This window comes from Carlito syrichta, unplaced genomic scaffold (assembly GCF_000164805.1).
Source record: "Carlito syrichta isolate Samal-C Ts95f unplaced genomic scaffold, Tarsius_syrichta-2.0.1 Scaffold314830, whole genome shotgun sequence".
NCBI classification, from domain to species: Eukaryota; Metazoa; Chordata; class Mammalia; order Primates; family Tarsiidae; genus Carlito; species Carlito syrichta.
The window spans coordinates 515,459-526,408 of NW_007258926.1; the positions used below are offsets into that span (position 1 = coordinate 515,459).

Sequence of the window (10,950 nt, forward strand, 5' to 3'; positions counted from 1 at the left end):
GAACACTCTGCCCGCACATATATAGAAATTCAAGAAATGGCCGGGCTCAGTGGCTCAGCCTGTAATCCCAGCACTCTGAGAGGTTGAGGCAAGAGGATTGCCTGAGTCCGCAGGTTCAAGACCAGCCTGGGCAATTTGGTGAGACCTCCTCTCTACAATTTAAAAAAAAAATTAGCTGAGCATGGCAGTGCACACCAGTAGTTTCAGCTACTTGGAAGACTGAGGCAGAAGGCCAAAGACCAGCAGGTCGATGCTGGGGTGGCCATGAGCATGCCACTGCACTCCAGTCTGGGCAACAGAGTGAGACTCCAAGTCAAAAAAAAGAAATTCAAGAAAAAACAGAAACGGCAGTTGCAAAAGATGGCACTGTATGGTGGGTTGAACAGTATCCCTTCCTAGAATCCATGTCCCCTTAGAACCTCAAAATATGTACTTATTTAGAAATAGGGTCTTTGCAGATATAGTAAGTCCAGGATTTCAGGAATATTAGGGTGAACCCTAATTCCAGTGACTGGTCTCCTTATACGTAGAGAAGACACAGAAAAGATGATGGGAAGATGGAAGCAAAGATTAGAGTGATGTGTCTACAAGCCAAGGAATGTCAAGGGTTATTGACAACAACCAGAGGCTGAGAGAGGGGCATGGGATATTTCTCTCTGAGTCTCCAGAAGAAACTGACACCTTGATTTCAGACTTCTAGTCTCCTGAACTGTGAGAAAATAAATTTATGTTGTTTTAAGCCGCCCAGTTTGTGAAAATTTGTTATGACAGCCCTAGGAAACTAACACGGATGAGTTATTTAAGAATGATACTGAACAATTGGTTATTCATTTGGAAAAAAATAAAATTGGCTTTCTACCCAAAGGGTTTTTGGGAGGATCCAAAAATGTCCTGAATTTATTTATAAAAAATTGTGTATTTATTCTTACATGTTTAAACTTCAGTTACTTCAAAGCACTCTCTGTTCGATACAATACACCTGTCAAGATGCTTTTCCACTGCTAAAAACAGTTTTTAAAGTCATTTATTTTGATGCCTTTTAGTGCTTCTGCCATTTTTTGTTTCACTTTGGGAAACATTTTTCATCTGGGGTACTTTTTTCATCTGGAGAAACAAAAAAAAGTCACTAGGGGTGAGATCAGGTGAATAGGAAGGGTGGGGCAAATGGGTCATTCTGTTTTGGGTTCAAAACTGCTGAACATTCAGTGCAGTGTAGGCAGGAGCACTCATAAATCACCCATCATGAAATGGGCGAATACATTGAAAGAATCTCCAAAAAAATTCACTGAAGTCAAGCATAGCCTCTCACAACAATGCGAACTGGTACACTGATGCCAATGGGTTCCTAGAACACTTACCCAGTGGGGGGAGCCTGTACTACAAGGGGTCTATCCTCCAAAAAATAATTTTGTTTTTTTGGGGGAGGTCATATAACATACACAAAATAACATTCAGTTAGATTAAAGACCTAAATTTGAAAACCAAAACTTAAAAATCTTTAGAAAATCATCTTTGGGTTCTACAGGTACAGAAATATTTCTTCAATGAGACACACACAAAAAATCACGGGCAATCTCTTTCAGGTCCCCTCCCACTGTGGGAGCTTTTCTATCTTCTTAATAAATCCTACTGTTAAAAAATCACAAATTATATTAGTCTGAGTTCTCCAGAGAAACAAAACCATTGGAATATATATTATATATAAGAGACAGAGAGAGAAAAAAAGATTGACTTATTTTGAGAAACTGGCTTCTGTGGATATGGAGACTGAGGAGTCCCAAGATCTGCAGTCAGCAAATTGGAGACTCAGGAGAGCCAATGGTTTAAGTTTAAGTTCAAGCAAAAGTCCAAAGACAGGAGGAGATCAATGTTCCAGCTTGAACACAGTCAGATGGAGAAAAAGAATTATCCCTTACTCCACCTTTGTGTTTTATTCAGGCTTTCATTGGATTGGGTAAGGCCCACCCACTTGGGGAGGGCACTCTACTTTACCTAGTCTACAGATTTAAATGTTAATCTCATCCAGGAACACCCTCACAGACACACCCAAATAATGTTTAACTAAATATCACCCCATGGCCTAGTCAAGCTGACACATAACATTAACCATTACACAAATTAAAAATGAAAAGAACTGAGGTTGGGCATGATGGCTCAAAGCTATAATCTCAGCACTTTGGGTGGCCGAGGCAGGAGGATCTACTTGACCTCAGGAGTTCGAGACCAGCCTAGGCAACATAGTGAGACCTCATCTCTACAAAAAAAAAAAAAATTAGCCAGTCATGGTGGCACGTACCTGTAGTCTCAACTACTTGGAAGGCTGAGGTGGAAGGATCACTGGAGCCCAGGAGGTCGAGGCTGCGGTGAGTCATGATTGTGCCACTGCCCTCCAGTCTGGGTGACAGAGTGAGCCCCCGACTCAAAAAATAAAAAAAATAGGCCGGGCTCAGTGGCTCAGCCTGTAATCCCGCGCTTTGGGAGGCTGAGGTGAGTGAATTGCCTGAGCCCGCGGGTTCGAGATCTGCCTGGGCAACTTGACGAGACCTCATCTCTACAATAAATCAAAAAAATTAGCCGGGCGTGGTAGCGCGCACCTGTAGTTCCAGCTACTCGGAAGGCTGAGGTGGAAGGATCGCTGGAGCCCAGCAGGTCAAGGCTGCGGTGGCCAGGAGCATGCCACTGCACTCCAGTCTGGGCGACAGAGTGAGACTCCAACTCAAAAAATAAAATAAAAAAATAAAAATATAAAGAATTGATATAGTCAACTTTATTAAATATAGAAATTCTGTGCATCAAAATATGCCACAAAGGAAGGAAAAAGATAAGCCAGTAACTGGGAGAAAATAGCTAAAATGCATTTGACTGGCAAAGGATAAGAATTCAAAAATATATAAAGAATTTCTAACAATTATTATCAGATAAATGGACAAAGGATGTGAGCAAGAAATTCACAGAACTATGAATGGCCAATAAACATGAAAATACTCCCCCTCACTAGTAACAGACTTGTGGCAATGTCTAATGAAGTGGAAGATGTGCAGGCTTTTAACTCTGCTCCTGGACATAAACCTGGGGAGTTCTGGAACGTGTGCAAAAGAAGACATGTCTGAGATGTTCTTTGAAGTTATTGTTTGTAGTACTGAAAACTGAAAACAAACTAAATGTCCACCAATAGGTAAATAGAGAAAATAAATTGTAGTATATTCATATAATGAAATATTACACAGCAATAAGATGTAGGAATATGGCTAATTCTAAAAAACATAATGTTGGTAGAAAAAAATATATTGCAAAGAATGTAACATATAATTTATATTAAGCTTAAAAACATACAAAGCAACAGGACATATTGTTTAGGGATACCCATACACATAGCAAAAGTTATAAAGACATTTATTGCTGCTATGTTCTGAATGTATCCCACCAGAATTCATATGTTGAAACCTAATTTCCAATGTGATAGTATTAGAAGATGAAGGCTTTGGAAGATAATTAGGTGCCCTCATGAATGGGATTAGTGCTCTTATAAAAGAGAGCCCTTTCTTCCATGTGAGCACACAGCAAGAAGGTGCAGACTATGAGAAAGATATCACCACCTTCTCAATCTTGGTCTTCTCAGCCTCCAGAACTGCAAGAAATACATTTCTGCTGTTTATAAGATACTTGCTCTAAGATATTTTGTTATAACAACCCAAATGAACTAAGACAATTGCCATGATAAATACCAACTTTCTGGGTAGTAGATACTGCTGAGTGGAGTGGGAGGTAAACAGGATGGAAGAAAGATACACAGGAAATAGCGATTGTATTTGTAACTGTTTTTTTCCCTTAAATTGAGCGATATGTTCATGGTGCCCACTAATATATGCTATATTTTTTCTTGAGATATAATTAACATATCACAAAATGCATCATTTTAAAATGTACAATTTAGTGGTTTTCAGTATATTCACAAAATTGAGCAACCATCGCCACTCTCTAATTCCAGAACATTTCATCATCCAAAAAAGAAATCTTATGCCCATTATCAGTCACTCCCCATTCCACCCTCCTACTATCCCTTAGCAAACACTAATCTACTCTCTGTCTTGATTGATTCACTTAAATGGATCATATATGTTATTTTGTGACTGGCTTCTTTCACATAGCATATGATTCTCAAGATTCATCCATGTTGTATCTTGTATCAGTACATTATGCCTTTTTATGGTTGAATAATATTTCATTATATGGATAGACCACATTTTGTTTATCCATTCATTAGCTAATGAACATTTGGGTTGTTTCTAGTTGTTGCTTTACAAATGATGATATTATGAACATTCATGTACCCAGTTTTATGTGAATATATATTTCATTTCTCTTGGCTATATACCTAGCAGTGGGATTTCTGGGGATCATATGGTAACTCTATGTTTTACTTTTCGAGGAACTTCCAAAGTAGCTACACCATTTTATAGTCCTATCAGCAATATATGAGGGTTCGATTTCTCCACATCTTCATCAACACTTGTTATTGTCTCTTCTTTTTTTTTGAGTCAGGGTCTCACTCTGTCGCCCAGGTTGGAGTGCAGTGGCACGCTCACAGTCACCATAGCCTCAACCTTCTGGGCTCAGGCAATCCTCTCACCTCAGCCTTCCAGGTATCTGGAACTATAGGCGTGTGCCATCATGCTCAGCTAATTTTTTGATTTATTGTAGAGACAAGGTTTCACCAAGTTGCCCAGGTTGATCTCGAGCCCTTAGGCTCAGGCAATCCTCTCACCTTAGCTTCCCAAAGTGCTGGGATTACAGGCATGAGCCACCACTCCTGGCTTATTGTCTCTTCTTTTGATTATAGTCATCTTTTTTTTTAGTTTGCTAAATGACCTGCTTATTGTGCAAACAAGGCTCAGAAATGTACAGACACAACCTGTGGGTGGAGAAGCCCCTGGCAGCTGCTACTCTACAGCCACACTTCACAGCAGCAGCGGCAAGGCGGCCTCTGAGTGACTGCCACTCCCGCATGGACAGCGAGCATGGCGCCGACGGACACTTCTCTGCCGGGCAGTGCATTCCCTGCTCTAGTCTTTAAGGACCAGTGGGCCTTCACTTGTGCTGCCACCTCCTTGCCACACAGGGACTCGATGATGGCCAGTGCAAACTCGAAGCTGGTCCCAGGTCCACGGCTGGTGAGGATCAGGCCATCCTTTTCCACGCAGTTCTCAGAGTAGCTATAGTGACTTCCATTCATCATCTTGTCTTTAGCAAGTGGGTGTGTTGTAACTTTGCTTCCAAAACCTATTTCATGAGCCAGCAGAGCAGTAGGACCTGCGCAGGTGGCCACTATGAGCCCCTTCCTGCTCTCTTGCTCCTTGAGGACCTCCTTCACGGCTGCAGACTCAGACAAACTCTGTGCACCCAGGTTACCTCCTGGAAGAACCACCACATCATATGGTCCCTGCTTTTTTGCATCTTCAAGACTGGCATCAGGACAGATGACAACATCACAGCTGCACTGCACTGGGTCTTTTCCAGTCAGGCCCGCAACAGTGATCTTAATCCCAGCTCGTCTCATGACATCTACAGGGATGACAGTCTCCATTTCCTCCGCTCCCTTAGCCAAGATGACCAGAGCTCTTTTGGAAGCCATTTTTGTTCTATTTGTTAAAAACCTGGACCAGACTGTAGTGGGCATGCCAGCACGCACGCACCGATTATAGTCATCTTAATGAGTATGAAATGATAGGTATTATATTTTTTATATATCTGAGTTATTTTTGTAATAATTCTTTTTTTTTGAATCGGAGTCTCACTCTGTCGCCCAGACTGGAGTGCAGTGGCCGCTCCTGGTCACCGCAGCCTCAACCTGTTGGGCTCCGGCGATCCTTCCGCCTCAGCCTTCCAAGTAGCTGGAACTACAGGCGCGCGCTACCATGCCCGGCTAATTTTTGCTTTATTGAAGAGATGAGGTCTCGCCAAGTTGCCCAGGCGGGTCCTGAACCTGAGGGCTCAGGCAATCCACTCACCTCAGTCTCCCAAGGCACGGGATTACAGGCTGAGCCACCGAGCCCAGCTCTTTTTTTTTTTTTTTTTTAGAATTGGGGTCTCTGTTGCCCAGGCTGGAGTGCAGTGGCCTCCCGAGTAGCTGGGACAATAAGTGTGCCACCACACTGGGTTAGGTTTTTAAATTGTTAGTAGAGACCAGGTCTCACTATGTTGCCCAGGCTGGTCTCAAATTCCTGGCCTCCAGTGATCCTCCTGCCTCAGCCTCCTGAGTGGCTGGGATTATAGGCATGAGCCACTGTGCCTGGCTCAATAATTTTTAAATTTAGTATTTAATAAAGAAAGACCATTGTAGTGTCTGGTTGAAATAGAAAGCCAGCAGGAGGGCACTTCTAATGACTCCAGAAACAGCACTAGACCTATCTTAGAGGGCATGGCAGAAGGTATGTGGAAGGAACAGCTGGAGCCCTTGGAGGCCAGTGCAAATCTTAGAGCGGAATCAATTGGTTCAGGGTGTCAGCCCAAAGCTTGACATGAGACAGGTTTTCGGGGACCCCCAAATTCTCTCCCTCATACAAGAGCCAAACTGCCACTGAGAAGCTGACAGAAATTGACATTGGTGGGAAGAGTTCAATAATTCGGGGGAAACTCTTATTTACTGGGTTATTTTGGAGCAGTTCTTTTCTTTTTCTGCCCTGAATTTCCTAATATGTGAAATGAAAGGTTTCAGTCAACAGTTGTCTCTAAGGATTCTTTCCTCTGGGACATGCTAGAACTATACAGTCATGGGTCTGTCTCTAAGTAGAAGGAAATTCCTGGGATCAAAGTCTCACACAGAAGAAACATTCTGATTCTTGTTTTCTGAAAGTAAGTCAAGCTCAAAGATATAAGGAAAAGGACATAAGATATTTTGGTCTTAAGGACGTTTGACTCTGTTGGGGGTAGTTGTTTTTGTTTTAAGACAAGGTCTTAGCTGGGCTCGGTGGCTCAGCCTGTAATCCCATGCTTTGGGAGGCTGAAGTGAGTGGATTGCCTGAGCCAACGGGTTCGAGACCAGCCTGGGCAACTTGGCGAGACCTCATCTCTACAAGAAATAAAGAATTAGCCAGGCGTGGTAGTGTGCACCTGTAGTTCCAGCTACTTGGAAGGCTGAGGCGGAAGGATCACCGGAGCCCAGCAGGTTGAGGCTGCAGTAGCCAGGAGCAGCCATTGCACTCCAATCTGGGTGACAGAGTGAGACTCCAACTCAAAAACAAAAAATAAGACAAGGTCTTACTCTTATCCAGGCTGATGTAGAGGGGTGTGATCTTAGCTCATTGCAGCCTTCGAATCCTGGGCTCAAGCAATCTTTCTGCCTCAGAGGTAGGACTGTGCATGCCACTGCACCTGGTTAATTTTTCTCTCTTTTATAGAGGTGAGGTCCCTCTATGTTGTCCAGGCTGTGACTCTGTGTTTATGAACACAAACATTTTGTTTAGGATTACACAGATATCAATAAATTTCAAGGCAAAACATTCCACCAGCCCCCCACTCCGAGCAGCTAATAAGCCCATTTAATTCCTTGGTTGACTATCTTTATGGCACAATGAAACCATTTCCAACTTTTTTCATTTTTACTTTAATTAAAATATTTTTCACTGCGATAAATGATTTCCCATAACAACTTAACTAGAAGACTAAATTAATCAATCTTTTTTTGGTCCATTTAAAATTGATTATTGGCCGGGCTCAGTGGTTCAATCTGTAATCCCGCGCCTTTCGGAGGCTGAGGTAAGTGGATTGTCTGAGCCCGCGGGTTCGAGACCCACCTGGGCAGGCGAGATCTCATCTCTACAATAAATCCAAAAAAATTAGCCGGGTGTGGTAGCGCACGCCTGTAATTCCGGCTACTCGGAAGGCTGAGGCGGAAGGATCACCAGAGACCAGCAGGTCGAGGCTGCGGTGGCCGGGAGCGGCCACTTCACTCCAGTCTGGGCAACACAGTGAGACTCCAACTCAAAAAAAAAATAAAATAAAATTGATCATTGGCTATGGCTTCTATCACCTTGAAGACTCTTTTTTCCTATCAAGTCAAATTTTCCCAGGTCAAATTTCATATCTACATTCTGTCCTAAAAATATGGATTTATTTAACAATTTTTAGTTCATATTTATTATTTCTATCAGTTCTTATATTTATTTTCTATGACTGCTGTAACAAATGTGTTGGCTTGGTGGGCTCGGTGGCTCAGCCTGTAATCACTTTGAGAGGCCGAGGTGAGTGGATTGCCGGAGACCGCGGGTTCGAGACCCAACTGGGCAACTTGGCGAGACCTCATCTCTACAATAAATCAAAAAATTAGCCGAGCATGGTAGCACGCACCTGTAGTTCCAGCTACTTGGAAGGCTGAGGCGGAAGGATCGCCAGAGCCCAGCAGGTGGAGACTGCGGTGGCTGGGAGCATGCCACTGCACTCCAGTCTGGGCAGCTGAGTGAGACTACAACTCAAAAAAAAAATAAAAGACAAAAAAAAAATGTGCTGACTTAAAATAACTCTGACTTATTCACTCACAGTTCTAGAGGCCAGAAATCCAATTCGGTATCACTGGTCATGCTCACTCTGAAAACTCTAGGGGAGAATCTGTCCCTTGCCTCTCCCAGCCTCTCATGGCTACCAGCATTCCTTGGCTTTTGGCCACATCATTTCAGTCCCTGGCTCCATGGTCACACTGCCTTCTTCTCTTCTGTGGGGTTCAAACCTTTCTTCTATTAAGGATACATTTGATTGCATTTAGGGCCCACCTTGATAATCCAGGATAATCTCTCTATCTCAAAATGCTTAATAATATCTGCCAATTCTTTTCCATACAAATTAACATTCACAGGTTCCAGAAATTAGGACTGATATCTTTAGGGGTTATTATTCAGCCCACTACATTTCTATTCACTACAGACTGCATAAAATAGTGACAGTTACTTGTACAACAGTGTTCACAGCAGCATTATTCACAATAGCCAAAATGTGAAAACAACTCAATGCCCATCAATAGATAGATGGATAAACAAAATGTGATATATACATAAAATTGAACATTATTCAGTCATAAAAAGAATGAAATTCTGATGAATGCTACAAGATAGGATGAACCTTGAAAACATTATGCTGGTAGGGCTTGGTGGTTCAGCCTGTAATCCCAGCACTTTGGGAGGCCGAGGTGAGTGGATTGCCTGAGTCCGTAGGTTCAAGACCAGCCCAGGCAACTTGGCGAGACCTCGTCTCTACAATAAATCAAAAATTAGCCAGGCATGGTATTGAATGCCCGTAATTCCAGCTACTTGGAAGGCTGAGGCAGAAGGATCACTGGAGCCCAGCAGGTTGACACTGGGGTGGCCATGAGTGTGCCACTGCACTCCAGCCTGGGCGACAGAGTGAGACTCCAACTTAAAAAAGAAAAGAAAAGAACGTTATGCTGAGTGAAATAAGCCAAACATAAATGGACAAATAGTATATGATTTCACTCAACCAAAGTATCTAAAATAGGCAATTCATAGAGACAGAAAGTAGAACCGAAGCTACCAGGGACTGGAGGAAGGGGAAATAGGAACTGTTAATGAATGGGTACAGAGTTTCTGTTAAGGAAACGGAAAAAGTTTTAGAAACAGATAGTGGTGATGGTTATGCAACATTGTGACTGCTTGATGCCACTGAATTGAACCCTTAAAATAGCTAAAATGATAAATTTTATCATATTTTGTACAAAAAAACCAAAAGTAGAGCAAAAATTAGGATCCCCCGCCAGCTAGGAAATAAAAATTAAGCAGAGTGAAAAAACACACAACTAATAGTTGTATTTATTTCTTAGCTTATCTAAGAATAGTTGGGAGTAATTTTCTTCAGATATTCCAGGATGGCTTGATTAATTTAGGATTCACCTACTGTGTTGCTAATAGGATCTTTCCATATATTCTTCTTGATCACCTTGAGTATGGTCTATACTTTTGGCAGAGCAAAGAGCAAATAATATGTAAATATTCTTGAGGGAAAACCAAAGTACCTTTTTGTGAGCAGGTATAGAACTCACATAGGATTTCTGTAGCTAAAAGCAGAGGGAGGAGGTCAGGTCTCTGCTTCTACTAAGGAAGGAATCAGCAGATATTATAACAGCAGACAGACTGGATAAGAGGAAACCTTCCTGGGAGTCCTTTTACCACTGTAGAATGAGAGGATTGGACTAGGAATTTCTTTCTTTCTTTTTTTTTTTGAGTTAGAGTCTCATTTGGTCGCCCAGAGAAGTGCAGTGGCCGCTCCCGGTCACCACAGCCTCGACCCGCTGGACTCCGGCAATCCTTCCGCCTCAGCCTTCCAAGTAGCTGGAACTACAGGCGCCCGGCTAATTTTTTGATTTATTGTAGAGATGAGGTCTCGCCAAGTTGCCCGGGCAGGTCTCGAACCCGCGGGCTCAGGAAATCCACTCATCTCAGCCTTCCAAGGCGCGGGATTACAGGCTGAGCCACCGAGCCTGGCTTGGACTAGGAATTTCTAAGACCCCTCCAGCTCTAACAGTACATAACTCTGTTCCTTTAAAAAAGAATCGGAATTCACATTTGCTGAATGTCTGTGGCTTATGTGGCAAGGTGCCAGGTGCTTTTTTAGCATTAGCTTATTCAACATTCACTAGGACGTTAGTATTACAGCCTCTATTTTACATATAAGGAAATAAAGACTCAGATAACTCACATAACTTATTCAAAGTCCCAGAGTTTGGAAGTAGCACAACTGAGAACCATGACCAGGATGTCTGACTCCAAAGTCTTATGTTCCCTCTTAGGCCATGCTACAGAGTTTCTTCGTGGAGATACCTGGGATGAGGCATGCGTGGACTCTGGGCTACAAGCCTGGGCCACCTCAAAAGCAGGATCTCTTGGAGCTGTTTCTGACATCCTAATGCCAGGCTCCAGAGACAGGGGATAGCTGATTTTACTATGC

At 42.7% G+C, this 10,950-nt stretch overlaps 1 pseudogene; it reads right to left on the reverse strand.

The window, feature by feature from the left end:
- Positions 1-4,945: 4,945 nt before the first annotated feature.
- LOC103274612 lies at positions 4,946-5,649 on the reverse strand (annotated as a pseudogene).
- Between the last annotated feature and the right edge of the window lie 5,301 nt (positions 5,650-10,950).